Source organism: Vanessa tameamea, chromosome 22 (assembly GCF_037043105.1).
Source record: "Vanessa tameamea isolate UH-Manoa-2023 chromosome 22, ilVanTame1 primary haplotype, whole genome shotgun sequence".
Lineage (NCBI taxonomy): Eukaryota > Metazoa > Arthropoda > Insecta > Lepidoptera > Nymphalidae > Vanessa > Vanessa tameamea.
In genome coordinates, this window is record NC_087330.1 from 270,427 (window position 1) to 290,660 (window position 20,234).

The following is a 20,234-nucleotide window of genomic DNA, read 5'->3' on the forward strand; positions in this document are numbered from 1 at the left end:
AACAATAGAACAAATAATAAACTAAAAAGTATGATTTAAAAAGTTCCCGTTGAGACGCTAATTAAAGCTATGATTAACTGAAAATCACGAGGAGGTTAGCAGTAGATATTTTGGCATTTAATATATTTTTTTAATAACCTGAAATAGTTCGGTATTCGGAAAATTCTGCTTTCTCCTAATTTTTACGTAAAGCGATTGCTATCTGACCTCGCCTTGACATTATGGGTGAACTAGTAATACCATTTGATTAAGATAAAATGTTTGTACTTTTAGTAATATATGTATATATATATTTTTTATTTTTTGAATATGATCGATATCTATTTTAAGCTTATTGTTGATGTGACTCTTTCCCTAAATGTAGTACCATGTAATCGTTTCTCATCCCTAATATTTGTACTGGCGGTTCTGTATTTACCAATAGTCAGGAGGTCCCTGGTGGGATTTCATGTTATACATACATGTATATGCATTAGCCTCTGTTGTTTATTCATAATTATTTCGTACACGTAATTATTTGTGCGTAAATATTGCTATAGATGGTATTTTTGAAAAAATATGAAATAGAACAAATTAAAAAAACTTAGTAGAAGTTTGAATAGGCGTTACTAAACGATATCAAAACTATAGTCAACGTCAGTTTGTATTGATTAACTTATCATAAATCGCTAATTATTTTTTTCTTCTGTTACAGGTATGTGATAACCTGATCAAGAAACTTTACGTTAAATCCAAATTCAACTAGATGTTTTAGTATTTTTTTTTGTTATTATTATTTATTCGAATCTGATTTAATAGAACATTTTATTTCGAAATTATTCCCTATATTATGGGAGGGTTGAGTTTTGGAGCCCGTTTACTAGCGCCATCTATCGTAAATGGGCTGAAGCACGATGAGAAGCAAAATGTTTTCTCAAGTCTAACAGACTTTGAACTTCGTCATGGTACATTCATCGTTGCAAAGATGGCGCTGCGAGTATTTCATGACGTGCTTTACGTTTTCCGTATTTCTCGCTAGTTGTCGCGCATTAAATTAAACTAATATTATTATTAAACTAAAATTTGCAATAACTGTTTAAACGGAGAAGTATACCTATAAAGTGATCAGCGATATATCTTTAATATATATGATGCATATTATATTTCTAATATGTACTTGGTTAAAATAAAAATAACACTTATCACAAGACGTCGCACGACGAATGTAAAAGGACTCAAGGGTGTCACACACTACTCCTTGTCATCTTTGTCGCCCTGGTACTCGACGCGTACGTGCGCCTACTTTCGTATTTTTTGTCTTTGTTATTTTTTACCTGCGGGCAAATAAATAAAGAAGTGTTGAAGAAGAAGAAAGGGATAACAGACAATTATTGTCAATTTAAAGCGTTTTATACTTAATAGGTTCATTAACAAACTATTACTGTCCATATATATATATACATATACATAACTAAACATATCTACTAAATTGTTTTCTATAAGTATGTATTATATATAAGTACTAACATAGATATTTAAGTTTTGTATTACTAACAAAATGAGTCGATGATACTTGAAATAAAAAATATTATTATTATATTGTTATTATTACATATATGATTTATTATTCATTAATAAAATAATTATTATACTGTCTAGTCATTAAATAATTTTACAGATAAGAATCAAATAATTTGCTGTGAGCGTTTTTATTATAAAACATAGCTATTCCCCGCGACTCTGCGTTAAATTTATTTCCCTATAAATCCCTTAACATATTATGTCCTTATCTAGATTCCAAGCTCTATCTTATATGATTGAATTGATTTCGCGTTTATAACATCAGCATAGATACAATGAAATTCTTGGGCAAGTCCCTAAATATTAGTATGCTTTTTAATATAAAAAAAGAACTCTATTATTATAAAGAGTACCAGCAAGCAATGCAGAATTGCAAAGAGGGAATGACGAGTCCCGACGTCAGAATGCAGCGTCATGTCGAGCTCGTTGCCTATTTCAAAGCGTTCACTATACGTTCACTTATTAAAATTTAAGACACAATAATACACACGCAGTTTATTTATTACTGATAATTGTGATATCGTAAATATTTTTCGCTTCCAACTTGTTACCCCGAATTCGAACCGTGGGATTCGTCTATTAAAATTAGTTTCTACGACAAAATTCAATTCCGCTTTCGAAAACTCCCAGGAGACTTGCCCTGAGACCTTTTTCCTCATGCAAAAACCTCGACTCTCCAATTCGTAAACATATTCTATTTTAGTTTCCATTTTATGGCTGTTAGATGGAATCAAAATTGTCGTATGATGTTTATTGTGGAAAGTTAAAATCGACACATTACGAAAAAATACAAATCCAAACATTTTCATTTTCATCGGTAAAGAATGTGGATTATGACGAGAAGACGGCAATTAAATTACACCTAGTTATTGTTCATTACAAATCCAACAATCGTCCATTATATGGTTTTTCAAAGACAACTATTCCGATGTAGAGTAATAATGAGACTTTTTTTAATGCCATAAACACACACATTGACAAGCGATACCTGTCTGTTGAGCTTCTTGAGTAAGTACAGACTGCGGAATTTATTAAAAATGTAATTGCTTAACACAAATATCACGGCAATTTTTATTATGTACCTGATTAATTCTAATTTAAATAACGCATTCCATCGTTCCATCGACTATTATATATTATGTTATATTTTCTGTTTCTCATCACTAGCCTGCCTGTCAAAAAGATCAAACTAACTTAAACAGGGTATAGCTAAAGCCGTAAGCGTTATAAATTATTTACTCCACAGAAAAGTTTTAAATAAATCCCTTTATTACAGTTTATCTATCTATTAATAAACCTCTAAATAATTGTACTAAGACGTGAGTACCTTTATATATAGCTTGAAATTCTCAGTTGTGAATAAGCGGTTACAACTTAGTTCCGAACAAGCAACGGCTATGAAAACGGTCTGCAGTTAGCGGTCGGCAGTCCTGGACTTAGTTAAGATGGAGAAAATTAAACTCGGGAAGTTAGTGTTGTGTACGTTTGTTTAATTGTGTAGCGACAGACGTTCTAGCTGGTTTATACAGTTTAAATTAAATATGTTTTATAAAACCAACACGTTCTACAGTGCGGGAGATATAACCTGTGTAGGTTCAGTTCATTTGTCAATTAACTACGTTGACACCGCTGATTAAATTATACGCTCTTCGAATTTATATATTATATGCCGTGCTCGCTCATCTGGTAATATCTATTTATAATCGATATAATAACCATATAGTGCCGAATCAAAATATTCAAAGTAGGCTCTTGCTTACGTAGGAGAAGTTTTGAATTTAATTTAAAGTTTGGAATGTATATTATATCAAAAAGGACCGCCAAGAATTTCAGTAGGAACTTATCATCGACAATTAAATACATAGGAATAAAAATAAGAAGCAATTAAATCATAATATTTCCTTACATATATTTACTTCAATTGAATCAGATTTGGGTTCAGTGTTTCACGAGGAGACTCTGCCACTCTAATGTTAGCTCCGGACACGATTAACATCTCAAGCTTGTCAATCTGATTGTCATTCTCAGCTTCAATATCCGACAAAGCAGTACTCCTTCAATTAGGACTCCTATATCAATCGCTGCGCTCGCTGCTTCGCGCTTAATTGATCAGCGTCCGACGCCTGTTTCTATAAAATAAGTTTTATTATTTGGGAAAGAAAACATTTCGAGTTTAATTATATAATTTTAATTGAAAATTCTCAGTACGATTTAAAATTATTGAGAGCTGTTCGCTGAGCTCGAGTGCTTTAATATCAAAGGTAATAAGAGAACTTATAGTAATGATGGGTTCTATTTATACTACCTACTGAATAAAATTATAATTCTCGAGTTTTAATTATTATTTGCATAATCGTCTATATCGTCTTAATATCTTTCCTAGCTTTATTATAAATATATTTGTGATCTAAATTGACTTAGAAAATAATTAATTTTGATAGGATATAGTAGATAATTTTCAAATTTATAGTAAAAATAAATAAATAAATAATAATAATAATAATAAAATAAATTTGGAGGCGCCGGGTATCGATCCCGGTACCTCTCGCATGCTAAGCGAGCGCTCTACCATCTGAGCTACGCCCCCTTGGTGGTTATGGTTCAAAATTGTGCAATGTATGCGTAAAGGAAATAACATATAAGCGATAAAGAAAAAGTGGTCTTAGGCGAAGGTATAAGTATTTCTTCTTAATAATGCATTAAAATTTGATTAAAAATATTACATTATGTATTATTTCCCTTGAAATTTGTAGTAAATATTTATGAAATAAATCTTTTAGAAAAGTGATTTAAAATAATACTCTTTGTTGCATAACATGAAAAAGACACAAAAATAGAGCAATGAAAATAAAGATATTTGAAACTGTCATTTTTTCTTAATATTGAATTATGACTTTTAAACTAAGGTTTACGCCTATATAACTTTGTTAAATCTAAGACATAAACAGACTATCGCGTTAGCCGACAGAGCGCTATATTCAAAAGCTAAGTGAATCTGAATAAAATGCACCTCTGTTCCTCGTGGCCCGAGGCTCCTGGAACACGTCGCGTGCACTATACCTCCACAACATGCAAATTTAATGCGACGTTATATACATGTATCCTCTTATTGCGACAATGTCTTTTATGCTTATATCTTAACATTAAATCGGCGATGGAACGAAATGGATGGATGTTGTCTGGGAATTTAAACGCTAGTGTTTTTTAAATATTGTGCGAGTGATATGTTCGAGACCTTTTTGTGAGATTATTTTGTATTTATAGCTTTGTATATGTATTTTTTTGTATGATATCGGTAAGCGGACGAGCAAATGGGCCACCTGATGGTAAGTGGTCACCACCGCCCATAGACAATGACGTTTTAAGAAATATAAACCATTCCTTACATCACCAATGCGCCACCAACCTTGGGAACCAAGATGTTACGTTCCTTGTGCCTGTAGTTACACTCACTTACCCTTCAAACCGGAACACAACAATACTGAGTACTGCTGTTTGGCGGTAGAATATCTGATAAGTGGGTGGTACCTACCCAGAAGAGCTTGCACAAAACCCTACCATCAAGTAAATTAGTTTAGCTTTTCTGTTAATTGTAGTGTTGTTAATTTCAGTTTGGATATCACAATTCTATTTGTAAGTTCCCGAGTTAATATTGCGTCAAGTAAAGTATAAATGTTCTTGTCAAATACAATATTAAGTTACTTATTAAATCGTCAAGTTCAAGTAATTCTAGACATGTAATATTACACTTACCTGATTTAATGATGTATTATTATAAAACTTCGAATGTCTCGATTAATGAAATAGCTTTTAATTTGTCGCTAAACGTCGCCGTAGGATAACAAATTTCAAGGGAATTGTATTGCCACCGTATCAGAAACGGTTTTTTAAGCGCGTTGTTTTCATCAATTGTATCTGAAAGGATTGAGAATTAAATAACATACGTGTTCATTTATTGACGCAATGAGATGTTACAGTCGGCTCGAAGGCATTGCGATCAGCGATACGTACATTATGTAAATTTTTCATTATATTCGTAAATGTTTCATTTATACGAGAAAAGGGTATAAGTCTCGGAGTTACGCGCTCGAATGTACAAATATTTGCCATATTATTAATGTTCCTAAAACTTTAAAAACTTTAACATTTAATTAAATATTGATCTACATCGTCAATTATTCTACAGGCAAACAATAACCTTTGCTTGTTCTGATTCATGATTATTTAAAAGCTGAGTTTATTGAAATAGAACACGAACAATAGGACGATCTTCCCGTGTTTGGCGTCGCATTGGTGGTGTAAGGATTGATTTATTCTTCTGTGATTGATTTATGTAAGTGGCCAGTGACCGTCAGGCGGTTGTATGCTTTACTAACATAAATAAACGTATACTTGTATGCGATCGTATTTTATTAGATGCATAATAATAAAACTAATTAATTCAAATTAAACTTAAAATCTGTTTAATTGTGCATAACAGCCTCTCTCTCCTCCTCTCGTCTCTTCTCTTAAGGTTAAATTAATACTTTAATTATAAAACTAATAATTAAATATGGTATACGGCACTTAATAATATTTGGAAGTAAGTTGCTCCCTATGGACTGCTATACAGTTGTGTTGTATATTTAAGAGTTGTTCAAATCGATTGATATGTTTTTTCTTAGCGAGCAACGATTGTTATGGTCGAATAGATGAAGGTAAAGTGAGCTGGTCACATATACTCATAAGTTGTTGCTATGTGTAGCTCAGGGAACACTACGTTATACGTTTCTAATGCTCGTGTGCTTGAAATATGTCTGGCGAAGTAATTCGGCCCCAACACTCTGAGCGCAAGGTTTCATCGTCATCCATTGCTAAACATGCTTCTCCCAGGCCTGTGCCAAAGCTAAGCGTTCCACATCCGGTCGGGTCTCGCCGGGTCTACCTTCAGGTAATGTATTGTTACGTCAGATGCTTTTTAGTTTTTTTGTATTTTTACAATATATCAAATACGTCACGATTGATCAATCTTAAGAACATACAACGTTCAATACCTATACATATATAGAAAAGAAAAAGTACAATGTAAGGCCGAACAAATTGAATTAAGAAGCGTTCGAGCCGAGTGCCATTCGTAGTTTGATCGTTTTATTTCTGAAGCTTAGACTTGAGGAAAATAATAACATTAAACTTACGAATACTCATTGATCTTAAAAAAAATTATCAATCACTTTTTTTATTTTAATAAGTTTCTGTCGTATTATTTCTCTTTGCGAAATTAAGGAAAGGTAAAAGTAGCTTGCAAACCGAAAATGACAATAACAACAACCATAAAACAAACTTTATATGAAAACCTTGCGTACTTGCTTAGTATTTAATTATATAATGAATTCAAAGTTGTATCAAGTTTCAAGGCGTCACCTGAGTACGAACCTTGTCACATTAATACGAGCTAATGTTATGTGTAACTTGCGTGTTTGGGTCAAGTCTTCCAATTGAATTTTAAATCAGTTCAACTAAACTGACTGGGTTGAAATTTTGTACGTATATTTGGTGAATAAACGTAGATTATCCCATCACTGGGATAATAAAATCATGGTCGCGAAATTAAAGCTTTTAAAAGGTTTTGTTAACTTTATTTATGAAATCTGTTATTTCATAAAATAACAATAATGTGAAATCAACTTGTTTACAGGGTATTTCCGTAGTTATTTTGAATGTAATTTTAATCTCGAAGCAAAGTGCTATGTTACGAGCTGTGTGTAAAGATTTAACAATTTATTTAAAGGCCTCCCGTTACAATGTCGATTGGTCGGGAGTCGGGACACGGGAGAGTACAATGAAAGTCATCGTTACGGCAGCAATTTTTACCGACACCTTTGTATGGAGAGATAACAAATTGTAATTGGTCGAGCATCCCCGTGTTTATGACCCAACCGGTAAATAAATCATCAAGTATTTTTGTTCGGGCGACGTGCGCCTCGCTTATTTATTTTGTATTATTTGGTTCTTCGGCTTTTGCTAACAATTTGTTCTAGCAAGTTGTACCGTTTTTTACTTATTTAAGCACATTGGTGTTATGCATGACGTTATTCCTGTGTTATTAAAATTGGTTACGTGAAATATCCATAAAGTCAACTGACGCCTGTAGGTACTCGGCAATATTGCCCAGGGTATTTATTATTGCACTGCGACTTAGTTTGTAAAATAGAAGAATTAGATGATTAACTCTTTCAAATTATTCTTATTCTATTACTTAACGAAGTTTTTTGTAATTTCATTATTGATATACAAATTGTAGCAGGAGGTTTTATATACATGTATAATTGTATTAAACTAACATGACTTTGTACTTTTCAATGTTGAAGAAGAGTAACTACTGAGATTCTACGGTTCTTCTCACTTAATACAGTTTGTTAAATGACAACGCAAAATTGCTTGTATTATATAAGTATTTCAAATATAAATCCTTAAATATATATTTTTAACTTGTTTTTTTTGTTTATTGCCGTATTTGTGTTTGGCTCGAAACTTAACCAATCAGCTATTACCTCCAAAGTCACAGTTTACGTGCAGTGATTATAATTTTGATCATTGACAGTTATCCTATTAGGTATTATATGTTACATAAGTCTAATGTTATAAAATACACCACAAGTTCTTTATGAGGTCTTTCGGGGTTGTAAATTAGGCAACATATTATTGTGTAGCTTTTGATGCCCTAAACTTCTAAGTAATAATATATTTGAACTATTTTTAAAATGTACATTGTACATGGTCTACGTTTATTTTTTCGTTAGATCGTTTGATTGTAATCTGTTTAAAATATCTCACGCACACGCAGGTAGCAGCGATCGCTGTACAAACGTGCGTTGCGTCACAATTGAGGGTTCAACTGCGGAACCTCAGTAATGGATTTTCGATGCTGTTTTCCGAATCGTTTAACGCATTAGTTCCTTGTTTTCCTATGCCCAGTAGTTTTTTTGTAGAAACTTAACTCGAAATGTATAATAAACCAAGTTACCGGCAAACTGTTATGAAATAAAATTAATTCGTCTTTTAAGGAAGGCGATTTTGTCTTTTGTTTCTGTGTGTGTTACGGGAAATCATAAGCGGTTTAATCAATTAGATTAAAATTTTCGCCGCCATGGGAAGAATACGGATGGAAAACTAGTGTATTCGTGACTTGTCCCTGTCGGATCGGATTGTCTCATTTGAAGTGCCCTTTAAGAGGCCTCCCCATACTTATTATAACATAGATAATGTAATTCTAAAAAATATTTTTTTTCTAGTAAGAGAGAATTTTTTAGCTGAAGTGTGTACTTTTTTAGTGTTCAATTTATTTATTTACAAAAACAAAGTTGGATTTAGAGATAATTTGGAATGGGTACCAATGATTTCATCTCATATTTTTGGCAAGTTTGATAATGTTTTATTGTACTTTCATACGACGGCGACGTCACATGGTGCCGTGCACGAAGACGAGACGAATGGCAAACAATGAACGTTACTACGTCATACCTACGTGGCAGCCTCGTATAGCTCGCCCTATGAAAGGTGGAGAAAATAGTCACGTTTTTTTTGCACTCTATTCCAAGCTACTAAATACATTGTAGTAATGAGTTTTTTTAATTATTTTGTATTTAAATTAATTTTGCCTTGCGTTTTTAAAAATAAATATATATATATATATATATATAGCTAAATTCTCGGCACATTTTTCTTATTGTAATTTAATTTTTTTGACAGAACCCTTAAATCTGATATGGTTAGGTTAATGATATTTTTATTTATAAAGAGTAATCGTGTTCCCGATAGGATAACGCATTGTAAAAATTAACACTGAGCAAAATCTTCAAAAGCTATTTCCATACATCTGACTTTCAAAAATGACGAACTTTACATACAATATGCTTAATATTGTTCGACATAAACTACCCATAGACTTATAGTTGAAACAATATAAGACAAATAAAAGTAATAACGGTCACTTCAACTTCAACTTCAACTTCAACTTTACTTCGATAAGAAGTTTATAAATCAAACAATATATGTAATGAGAGTAGGTAGTTAGGTATTTCAAATTTAATTATAATCAGAATAGAAATTTTGTAAATTTGAAACGAGAACATACATTTGTTTCCAAACGTTCCAAATGCGTTGGTTGCACGTAATGAGTTCAGCTCGACGACTGAACCGAAAGTCGAAATTTTTAATGAGCTTCGTAAACAAGGGCAGTTCACCTAAATATTACCTCTGGGAAGATGTGTACTACTAATTGAGTACTGTACACTGGCGCATATATCAACTGAGAAAATGTATGTTGAAAGAATATACATTGTGTTTTACATTGTACTTGTTACCAGTGCTATATAAATATTTGATCTGATTGAGTTGTTAGGTGTTTTAACTGAAGAATTAAAACAAATTGTGTTGACTGATGTCTTGAAATATTAAATAAATGACTACATGAATAAAGATAAGATAAGTAACACAGCTAAATCGCCTAGATGAAAATTGTTGTTTAAGTTATATGAGACTTAAACGATACTTGACGTTTGTTATTATTGAAATAAAAAAAAAATAAAAAATAAAATCGAGCGCGGGGGGCGGTCGAACATACAAGTTTTTTACGTGTAAACGTTTCGTAGAGCCTAACTTCAAGCAACACAACTCAGATTGAGCGTGTAGTTTTCATATCTCATCGCTTTATTGCTGTATTCTCCAGTTTGGAAGTTAAAGAAAGAATATTGGAATTCTACAGACTTTTTTAGACCATTAGACATCAACATGTAGTATACTTACATTAATGTGAAATTTTGTGATTCTAGATTAAAAAGCGGGATTAAACGACATAAATATATTAACATGACTTTAATCATAAGAAAGACAATTATTCACCAATCAAGCACTCACCAAGTTTTGGTTATGGTCATTAAATGCATTTTTGAAGGATGTCGTTCACTCTAGAACCTATATCGAAGTGTGTTTTTTCTTAATTTATCTTAAAGCTACAATTATAATAAGTTAAATACTTAGGAGCATAACTAGTCGACTGGTATCATCAAAGTTTCGCTGTTTGTATTCGCAACACTCGCGTCACGGCCGCGGTATCCTCCGCCTACTTAATACGGAATCTGAGTTTATCTCGCGTTCTCGTGTCCATTTATATTTCGGCTTTGAATTCGAGAGTCGTTACTCCGAAGCGAATATCCCGGAAGGAGTTGCGTGACTAAATTTTCATTGAAATCGAATATTTGTTGCAATTTCTGAGTGGAAGAAACACGTTTATAATGCAGGATTAACCCGATAAAGAGTGAGCAGCTCCGTTATAAATTTATTTATTTATTATTATATATTCTTTATTGCCCACCTATACCTATATATCTAATGTTTATAAGTTTTAATTTAAATTTTGCTGTGATGTTTTATTAACCCAACTCCCGGGAGCGAATTTTATTTGAGTGATAAATGCTTTGATCGAAGATAGCTTCGGTAAGATATTTATCACCGCTAATGTAAGTCGAGCGATTAATTTTCAATTGTAAGACGTTTACGTTATGATGGATGGTAGTGATTTGTTATGTTTAATGCTATACCGGATCCGATTCCAAATTTATATTCCAGTAGCCGTGGGTCACGCATTATATTCACACTCACTTTATATTTCGTTGCTTGTTAGGCCTCAAACGGGGTCCCGCCTTTGAAGTCTTATGCACGACACATTTATATGAAACACCGTTTTGCACCGTTTCTATATTTGATGGAATTTGTTTCTGCGAAATATGAAACGTTACTGTTTTTTTTTATTTTAATTATTTTTGCGCATGGCGGAGGTGTATAGTATCAAATGGGAATGAGAAAACATTGACACAAACTTGTTTTTTTTTTAAGTATGTGCACGGTACGGGGAATAGACGGGTCTGCGTCTAGATGTAACCATGGGAATGGGACAACGAACCGGTCGATGACTCTCGTCTCATTAACTTTCCCAATAAAATAATTGAGAGATTCTGTTGCGGGGATGAGGCTGTGCGCGGTGCGCGGGACGCGCGGGGCGCCCGGGACGCCTTCAGTGATCGGCCGCCCGCCCTGGCGCCTGCACGCGACCTGCCGCGCGCCCTGCGCTATCCGACTCGCCGTGTGTGATAACCGAGACGTCATAACGTCGTTGTGATCTGCTCGTGAGGCGTGTGTACGTGTATGCTCATGTTGTCCGTGCCTCTCGGAAAGCACACGAGTGCTCGATGCCACCCGATCGCCAATGAACGCCTCGTGATACGTGTCACCGCTTTTACCTTTTAATCTTTAACAGATAACATCTATAAAACCTCGCTAAGCGGCTTAATACGTAAATCAATCCGTCATCCTGTCAGTAAGAGACTTAGATGTCTAGCAGACTCGAGTCCGCCTCGAATAACCTTTGTGTTCCCAAACTTGTTTTTAAGTTTTCGAATCGTCTCGAATTACATAATGGATATTTACCTACTGCGGAGCGATCTTCGTAGCTAACGTTATGCGTTAAACCGAATAATATAATAAGTCAAACTCGTATACACGTGAACCTGAGATCAAATGGGAAACTTAGAAACTAATTTCCTCGCATGTAATTTCTTTGAGTCACAACATTGAAAACAAACACGATGCGAAAGTATTTGTATTCGACGCCTTAGGTAATTGACGAGGTCGCTTATCTATGGGGGCCGAGTCGCAGTCACGTTTTATATAAGGCAACACGAATATTAGCTGGCGGAGCGATGGTCCCGTATTTGTCAGCCGCTTCGCAATCAACTGCTTCTTTATATTTCTTAGTATGTTTCTCTCGAGTGTGATGTTCATTCATTCATTTATATCTTCGTAAATATCGGCGATATGTTCATTATCATGTACATCTAACACGTGTTTAATCCGTTAGTAATTTGTATATATGTTTTAATTAACACTCATTAATTATACATTGTTTAATAGACTTATTTCTATTAAAATAACATAGGTAACCGTTTCAGTATTTCTATATGAAATTATCATACAGTAATATGGCATCTATTAACGTTTTATTGAAAAACAAGCGCAACACGCGGTTGGTTTTTAACATGATGAGTACATAATTATGTGCATCTCATTATCTCAGGACCGTAGGTTTAAATTATATAGCCTTCCTCAAAAAAAAAGCTGTCTGACGCAAAAATAATTATTCAAATCGGGCTGGTAGTTCCGAGATTACTGCGCTCAAACACACAGAACCCTCAGTCTCATAACGTAGCTAAACTGTATAATTCTGTCAACTTACAAACCGCTCGCGAGCTGGAGCTGTATCGTGAAAATGTCATTAGAAACACGAGTCATTTACAAATATTATAAGAATGTGCGAATTCATCCATAATACTCATGAGTGAAGTATCAATTTATTCTTAAATATTGCAAGCATAGAAACGTTGCTTGAAATGTTGTAAAAAATACTGATATTATACTGTCTTTATACCTCATCTAATATCAGCAATAAACGGTTATTGATCACAGCAGTAGATATTAGTTCTTTTGGTATAAACCTTTCAGAAGAGCAAAGATTCAGTGTATATTTTTTAATTTTAAATCTGAAATTAGATACGAGTCAGAAGGCTTCTATTTAACAGTTTAGAGAAACTAGGCAAAAAAAAGCAATTATAGGAAACATTTGAGCGGTATGGTGTTTTTTACTGGCTTCACGTACGGGTCGTAAAGTATACGTTTTCGAAAAAAAAACAAGGTAGGTTTTTGTTCAGGCGTCCATGTAATCGATCTATGCGCGCTCGGTACGCGTATAGGCAGGCATCTATGTGAAAGTCGTACGGTGAAAACATACGATTTTGTTTAATAAATTGCCGCAGTCGCCTTTGTGGTGAGCTTTATTTGCATTGCGCGAATGCGGCTAATGAAATTGATATTTGTTTTTGAAATTTCACCTTAATCAGAGGATATGAAAAATATTTTTAGTAAATTAATAGTTGATTTATTCGAAACTCAATAGCTCAATAGTACGAGTAGATCGGTTTCTTAATTATGTGTTACAGGTTGGATCCTGTAAATGCTATAGAGATTTTTCAAATAAAATATTATACGGGGCGATACATGATAGTTTGTCTAAACATATACACGCGTGTAAGTTACCGCGTCTTAGTCGAGCTATCTAGTGAAATAATTTTACCTCACTCACAAATTAATGCAAGCGTTTTATTAAAATCTTTGTTTCTTAAATTCAAAGCTCATTTAATGTGATCATAAATTAATAGTATTAATTAAATGGTTCATTTTCTTCATTCAGACATTTTGTTTTTAAATAAATAAATGCTTTTAACATAATATTCTTGTTACGATGTTTTCTGCCAGTAGTATCCGGTTACTTCTCATTACACATTGTTTGAGGATTAAGTCCCTGTGTACTTGAGACGTACGCCTCGCAGTCACTCGCCAGTTATTCTATCGCCAAAACAGTAAAGCCTCTTATCATTGTGTCATGGTTTAATGGGTGAGTGAATTACAGATAAAGGATAAATACCACCTTAGCTGCGATGGCAAGCAGCTCATTGACTTGTAATCGTTAATATTTGTAACGGAGCTGATGCAATTGTGTGGTAGAGACGTCGAGTTATTTATATGGATTATTTGCTCGATATGCGTTCTAATCTAAAAGTTTTAATAAGTAAAAATACATAAACAACATAACTACTACGTGACAAAGCGAGAGCAAGATTGTCTTCTGTTTTGCAGTTTTTGATCGGCTGTCGTCTAATATCGGCATCGGCGTCTCACGTATCGACTCTGAATGTGATTGGGCTCATTTTCGTTAAAACAGTATGTATCTTGTTTTCCTGTGGTTTGCAAAGTCCTTACTTCGCCGTGTTAACAAAGTGACGGGAGCACTATATTTTCTATAACGTAATGTATGGAATAGTCAAATGATTGAGATTTTAAATGAACCGATTATTTGGAATATTAAGTTCATCATTCTATTAAATTATTGGAATCACGTTCAGACGAATCTATTTATTTTATTTTCCTAAACAATGCTTCACTGTCGCATCTCACGTCCATTATTTTTTAAATTTTCACCCAGTATGAAACCTCTTTGTACCTGTACGCCGCTAAGCTAATGGTGTTGAATAACACCTGCCTTACATAAGATACCGGTACACAATTTCGAAATAACGTAAAACTAAAATTGTAGTTCGTCGCGTATTCTAAAGCAAAACGCTCGGAAGAGCCGGCACGTCTTAGAATAAACTCCACGACATGTGTTTTCTTGCTCGAAGTAGAACAGGGAGAGGGGGGGGGGCGGTGATGGTTGTGATCAAGCTTCAAACCTTTTGTTCGCTCAGGCTTTGTGTTCCAGCCAGTAGTCTTATACTAATGAAGTTTCCTATTTATTGTTGTTCTTTTTTATTTAAAATATTCGTTACAGTTACTTTGTCAATTTTATTTTACGTATCGGTAAATACACGTTGTTTTTTTAGTTCACTGCATACTCGGTAAAGACTTGTAATTGACTGTTTCTGAATTCTTTAAACAATGTAGGTATTTATGTCCAACGAAATATTATTGTGCTCACGAACAGTTTAATGTGTTTAAAAGTGTTATAAAACTCGTATATAACTAAAGTTATGTTTTAACATCTGTCTGCTGATACTGTTTTAGCCAGTACGTTTAATTTAAACACACTGATATACTATAAATCTTTTAATAAAGGTATCATTGACTAGACTAACAGTGCTTTTTCTAACATTTGTAAGTAGTGTTAAAATCGGTTTTACCTCGTTAGTGTCACTTTAAACGAGTTTTTGCGCGAATTCGTTCGCAGCCGATGCTCCGTTTAATTGTTCGTGACGTACGACCCGGTTGCAGCCGTAGCTCGTAGTGCCCACCCTCCATCTGATATACGGGTATAGCTCCGTACTATTTGAGCTATAAATCCGGTATATTTCGTATATTTCATGAGGCTATAAATATCAACTCGACTATGTGCTCAATCGAAATCCGTACGGAATTCTTAAGTTTATTACTTCAGGCACATGCCCCGGGAAGCTTCGACGTACGAGTACTTGATGTTTGTACGGCCAGGCGGTATATGTTCTCTTAAATTCTTGGATAATTTTCTTTTTGCGAATCAAAAGGATGATAAGTGCAGTTAAATAATTCCCGTCAATGAGAGCAAACCCATAAGAGAAAACCGGTAAAGGAAATTACAAATAAAACGTTCATTTCAAATTCTTTAATTTGTTACTCGTAATAGTTTCCAAAATACACAAATGAAGAAATAATTATGAGTTATTTTAAGTAAATACACATTTGTTGAATGTTTGTGATTGGGACCCGTCGATTCATGAATTTCGTTGTTCACGACGACCGTGATGAAAAGAAAGCTCGAAGGGCAAGCAAGCTAAGGTGTATTGGCGCTTGAATGACTTAGCCAGCTAAATCCGGAGAAAACTTGGCGCGAATGTATTCATGTTAGTAAATAAAATATATTTTTCGTGTGTCATTACTTATTAGAAGACGGCAATATTGTTATGATTTAGAGATTTTATTTCAAAAGAGTTAAGAAAACATACTGTTATAAAAATAATAATAATAATAATAATGGTGTGTACGAAAGGCGGTAGACCAAAGGCGAAGATCAATAGAGCGATACGGATGTGTACAGCTTAGGTTTTATTTTATTGAAATCTGGGCTCGTTAGTCCGATATCAACATTGTAACTTGTTCTATATTGTTGTTTAGCTAAAAGCTACAAAGTAGTAAGTGCCATGGCGTGCTATAAACAACGAAGGTACTAAATCAATTGACGGCGCCGTTTCGCGCTATTCATCAGCTGGATGGTTATCGTTACGGTGCGGTGACATGTCCGCGCAAATCGCTCGCATGACGTTCACATGACGTTCACATGACGGTCACGGAACGGTGACAAAGAGGGATGACGTGAATCCGTGACGCGATCGCGTACAAACGCGCCGGTCATGGTATTTTTCACCAGTGGTCGTTTCTGTTTACATCCGAGCGGACACTGTCGAGTGATTGACAGCCCGAATCGCGTACGATGGATGTGCCAACTTTTTTAATATGAGCTGTTTTATTGGAAGTCACAGCGCAAACCACTCAATTGTTGCTATTGAGCAGATGTCGTTAAAAGTTTATTAAAATTAAAAATCCTTTATTCGAATGGACTCTTATAAGTGCAAAGAGGCTGACATTAATATAAATATTTATATATTTTCATAACTTGTAATACTCGAATTCGTTTTATTGATTTGTATAGACGAGGTATGTAGTTTAATATATAGGAGAGCAGCTAATCCTGATAGAATATTATTCTGGTCCATTGTCTAAATTTCTATTATGATCACACACGGCTCCGCAACGAAGGGCTTTGAGGCATTCGTATTGATATGAGTATTTGCTTTGTGCTCACGTCGACAAGTGCCTGTGACAGGGAATTGATGGATTTACAATAATTAATGAATTATATTTGCACTTGCAATATGTTTTTTACTGTGACTAACTGATGTAATTCTTGAGGCTGACACGAATATATATATAATGGGACTTTAATTTATAATTTATATATATGTATATTATGCAGTAGATTTGAATTAGGCGAATACTGCGCATACGAAATTACTCGCTAACGACGTTTTGAGTTTATGAAGTACAACATTCTCATGTCACGTCTGTACGCGGCTGGGACACGCTAATGGAGAGAAGAGGAAAAATATATGTTTAAAATGTTTTTATTCGAAAATACGGTGAAATATTTAATAAGTACGAGTGGAAAGAGCCTTTTTAATAAAAATGTTATTTTATATTTATGAAATAGACTTTGTTCAATAAATATTTTAATTTTAATATATTACAGGGGAAATATATATTGACGCAAGAGAATGGTCTTTGCTGGAACTAGTGAACGCGAGGATACAATAGTAGCAAAGTAATAGTGAGATGAAAATTAAAAAACAAATGAAATAGCACCTCCGTCGACAAAATAATTACAAAAACAATAAAGTGAAACAACGTACCGACCATTTGATAGTTATTCTGTGAATTATTGTCGGGTTGTTCGAGAAATAAAAGTTCGATTTATATACTTAACTTTAAATAGATGTTCCGTATGTTAATAGATGAAGGGAGAGTAATGACATTTCAGTGGAATACATTTGTCCGCTTATAGCACAATTATTAAGACAATGTAGTCTTCATTTCAATACACACTTTTAACCGAGATCCGTACCAGGATTTTTATTCAACGTTGTTGTGCGGTAGAGCTAAAAGCTTAATAATAATTAATTAATATAAAAAAGATATTAATATATAAAATATTTCTGAATGTCAATCTGTGGTGTATCTATAATATTCAGTGTTTGGGTTTTAAGAAGAGCCGAGATGGCCCAGTGGTTAGAACGCGTGCATCTTAACCGATGATTGCGGGTTCAAACCCAGGCAAGCACCACTGAATTTTCATGTGCTTAATTTGTGTTTATAATTCATCTCGCACTCGGCGGTGAAGTAAAACATCGTGACGAAACCTGCATATGTCTAATTTCAACGAAATTCTGCCACATCTGTATCCACCAACCCGCATTGGAGCAGCGTGGTGGAATATGCTTCATACCTTCTCCTCAAAAGGAGAGGAGGCCTTAGCCCAGCAGTGGGAAATTTACAGGCTGTTAATATTGTTGTTGGGTTTTGAGCTAAAAGTATCTTCTGAAATTACTCAATAAGAAACTACGATAATTTTTAATTGTATTTTCAAGATTCCATTGTTCATCATTAAATAAAAATTACAAATAATATCAGATATGGCTGCATACTAAAAATATTCAGTTCCAAATCAAAGGTCGACTATTTTTAGTTATGATTCAATTTTTGACAAAAACGAAATTTATTCCAAAACAAAAATATTTATTTTGTATCACCGGCGGGCTTAACGCTGAAAGCATTCTCTACAAGCCTGTAAAAAGCTGTAAAAAATTGCAGCTCAAAGTTTAAAATAAGAACAAAAGATATTATTACATAATACGTAGCCAGTCAATTACTCACTGCGAGTATTATATTACTTTCATAGATGAATTAATTTCATTTTGTTTCTTATCTCACTAAGAATTTTCTTGTCGATCTAAGTTTCACATCTTCATATGCCACACAGTAGATGTCCTGAATATGTATGTAACCAATAACAAGATATATTAAATATATTCAATTGAATATATTATGTTACTCTGGTTTTATTCGTGAATCTTCTTCTACCTTTAATTTTGCTCAATGTATAGAAAGAGTTGAATCCGTGGTGGGTGCGGCAAGCAGCCGACACGTGCGAGTACACAGGTACACGATGGGAAGTGCACATGTCATGTGATATTATGATACTAGCGCTCATTAAATAGTTCCGAAATAATAATTAATGCGTTCTTAGAATTAATAATTGTGTTTATACGTGGCTATTTCAATGAGAATTCTTTGTATAATATGAAGGCACACTTCATTTTCCAAGAATTATATTTTGATGATTTCCAACAAGCACTAAAAATGTTTTATACATCGCCGTATTTTAATTTCCATTAATTATATTATAGTTCGAAGTGATAAGTTAAATTCATTAATTTCAAGTATGACTATTTATTCCGCCTACTCGTGAAAATATGTTTTAAAAGACCACGATAAAGATGTCTCCGATAGTAAGTCTAGCGATATTTTTAATCAACTTGGAATTAACTTTAAAATTCTCGCTCGCACTCTTGTTATTTTACCAGAATGATAATATTTTCTTTATTTGAAGGTATCAAAGTAGAAGCATCAGTTTAATTATTAAACAAAACAAAACACTTCGATCTTATATGAATAAGAACCACCAGACCGCCTGTATATATTGACACAAAAAGATTTGTTTTTAGAGAATATTATATTTTCCTTCTACAATTCAATTTGCCGCTAATCATGGAAATGAAGATGCCGTCTCTCGTGTCTATTATTACATTGGCACTGTGTGGGTGGTACCTGCTTCAACGATAGTCGTATCACAAGCACCACCATAAGCTATATCAAATATATTGGCTTAAATGCGTTTTACAAATTATAATAGATTGAGGTGAACCTCTTTTCAATTTAAAATTACGCCATGATCCTTTTATTTCACGTAAAGCCGCGTCACTCTAGTCACTCTACCTGGCAAAGTGATTGACAAATCTAATATTGTACAGAGTTTGTCCTCGTTTGACGGAGGAGAATAACTGGAAGCATTTATGTTTTTTGTATATTATACAAGTTTGCATATTATATTTTATTAGACGTGGATACAATGGAATATATTTCCTTGCGTGGGGAGCGTGAGGACCTCTCGACCTTTGAATTACCGACGAAAAATTTAGAACTTCAACCTAAACTAAGATAGGTAAGACTTTATTAACTGAAAGTATTTTTGTTCAGACTTAACGTAGTTAACATACAACAGACTCATCACAACACATCTTCACAGCGCGACAGAAATAACAAGAATGTGAAGGAAATACTCGTATGTAAAATCACTTAGATATTTAAACCACGCGACGGTTAAGTCAGATGCAAGTTACGCCCACGTGATTTCTCGAAATAGGTACTAACGCTACGAGTAGAACTAGTTGTAACTTGGGTTTAGTTTAACCAATGAGTGTCGCATTCACCATGAAAGTCCG

At 33.9% G+C, this 20,234-nt stretch overlaps 1 protein-coding gene and 1 non-coding gene across 2 annotated transcripts in view; one reads left to right on the plus strand and one right to left on the minus strand.

The window, feature by feature from the left end:
• Positions 1–20,234, plus strand: part of Rg (rugose) — a 419,297-nt gene that overhangs the window by 53,328 nt on the left and 345,735 nt on the right. The window lies entirely within an intron of this gene.
• Positions 4,075–4,147, minus strand: Trnaa-agc (transfer RNA alanine (anticodon AGC)). Its single transcript has one exon. It is a non-coding gene; the product is annotated as a tRNA-Ala (tRNA).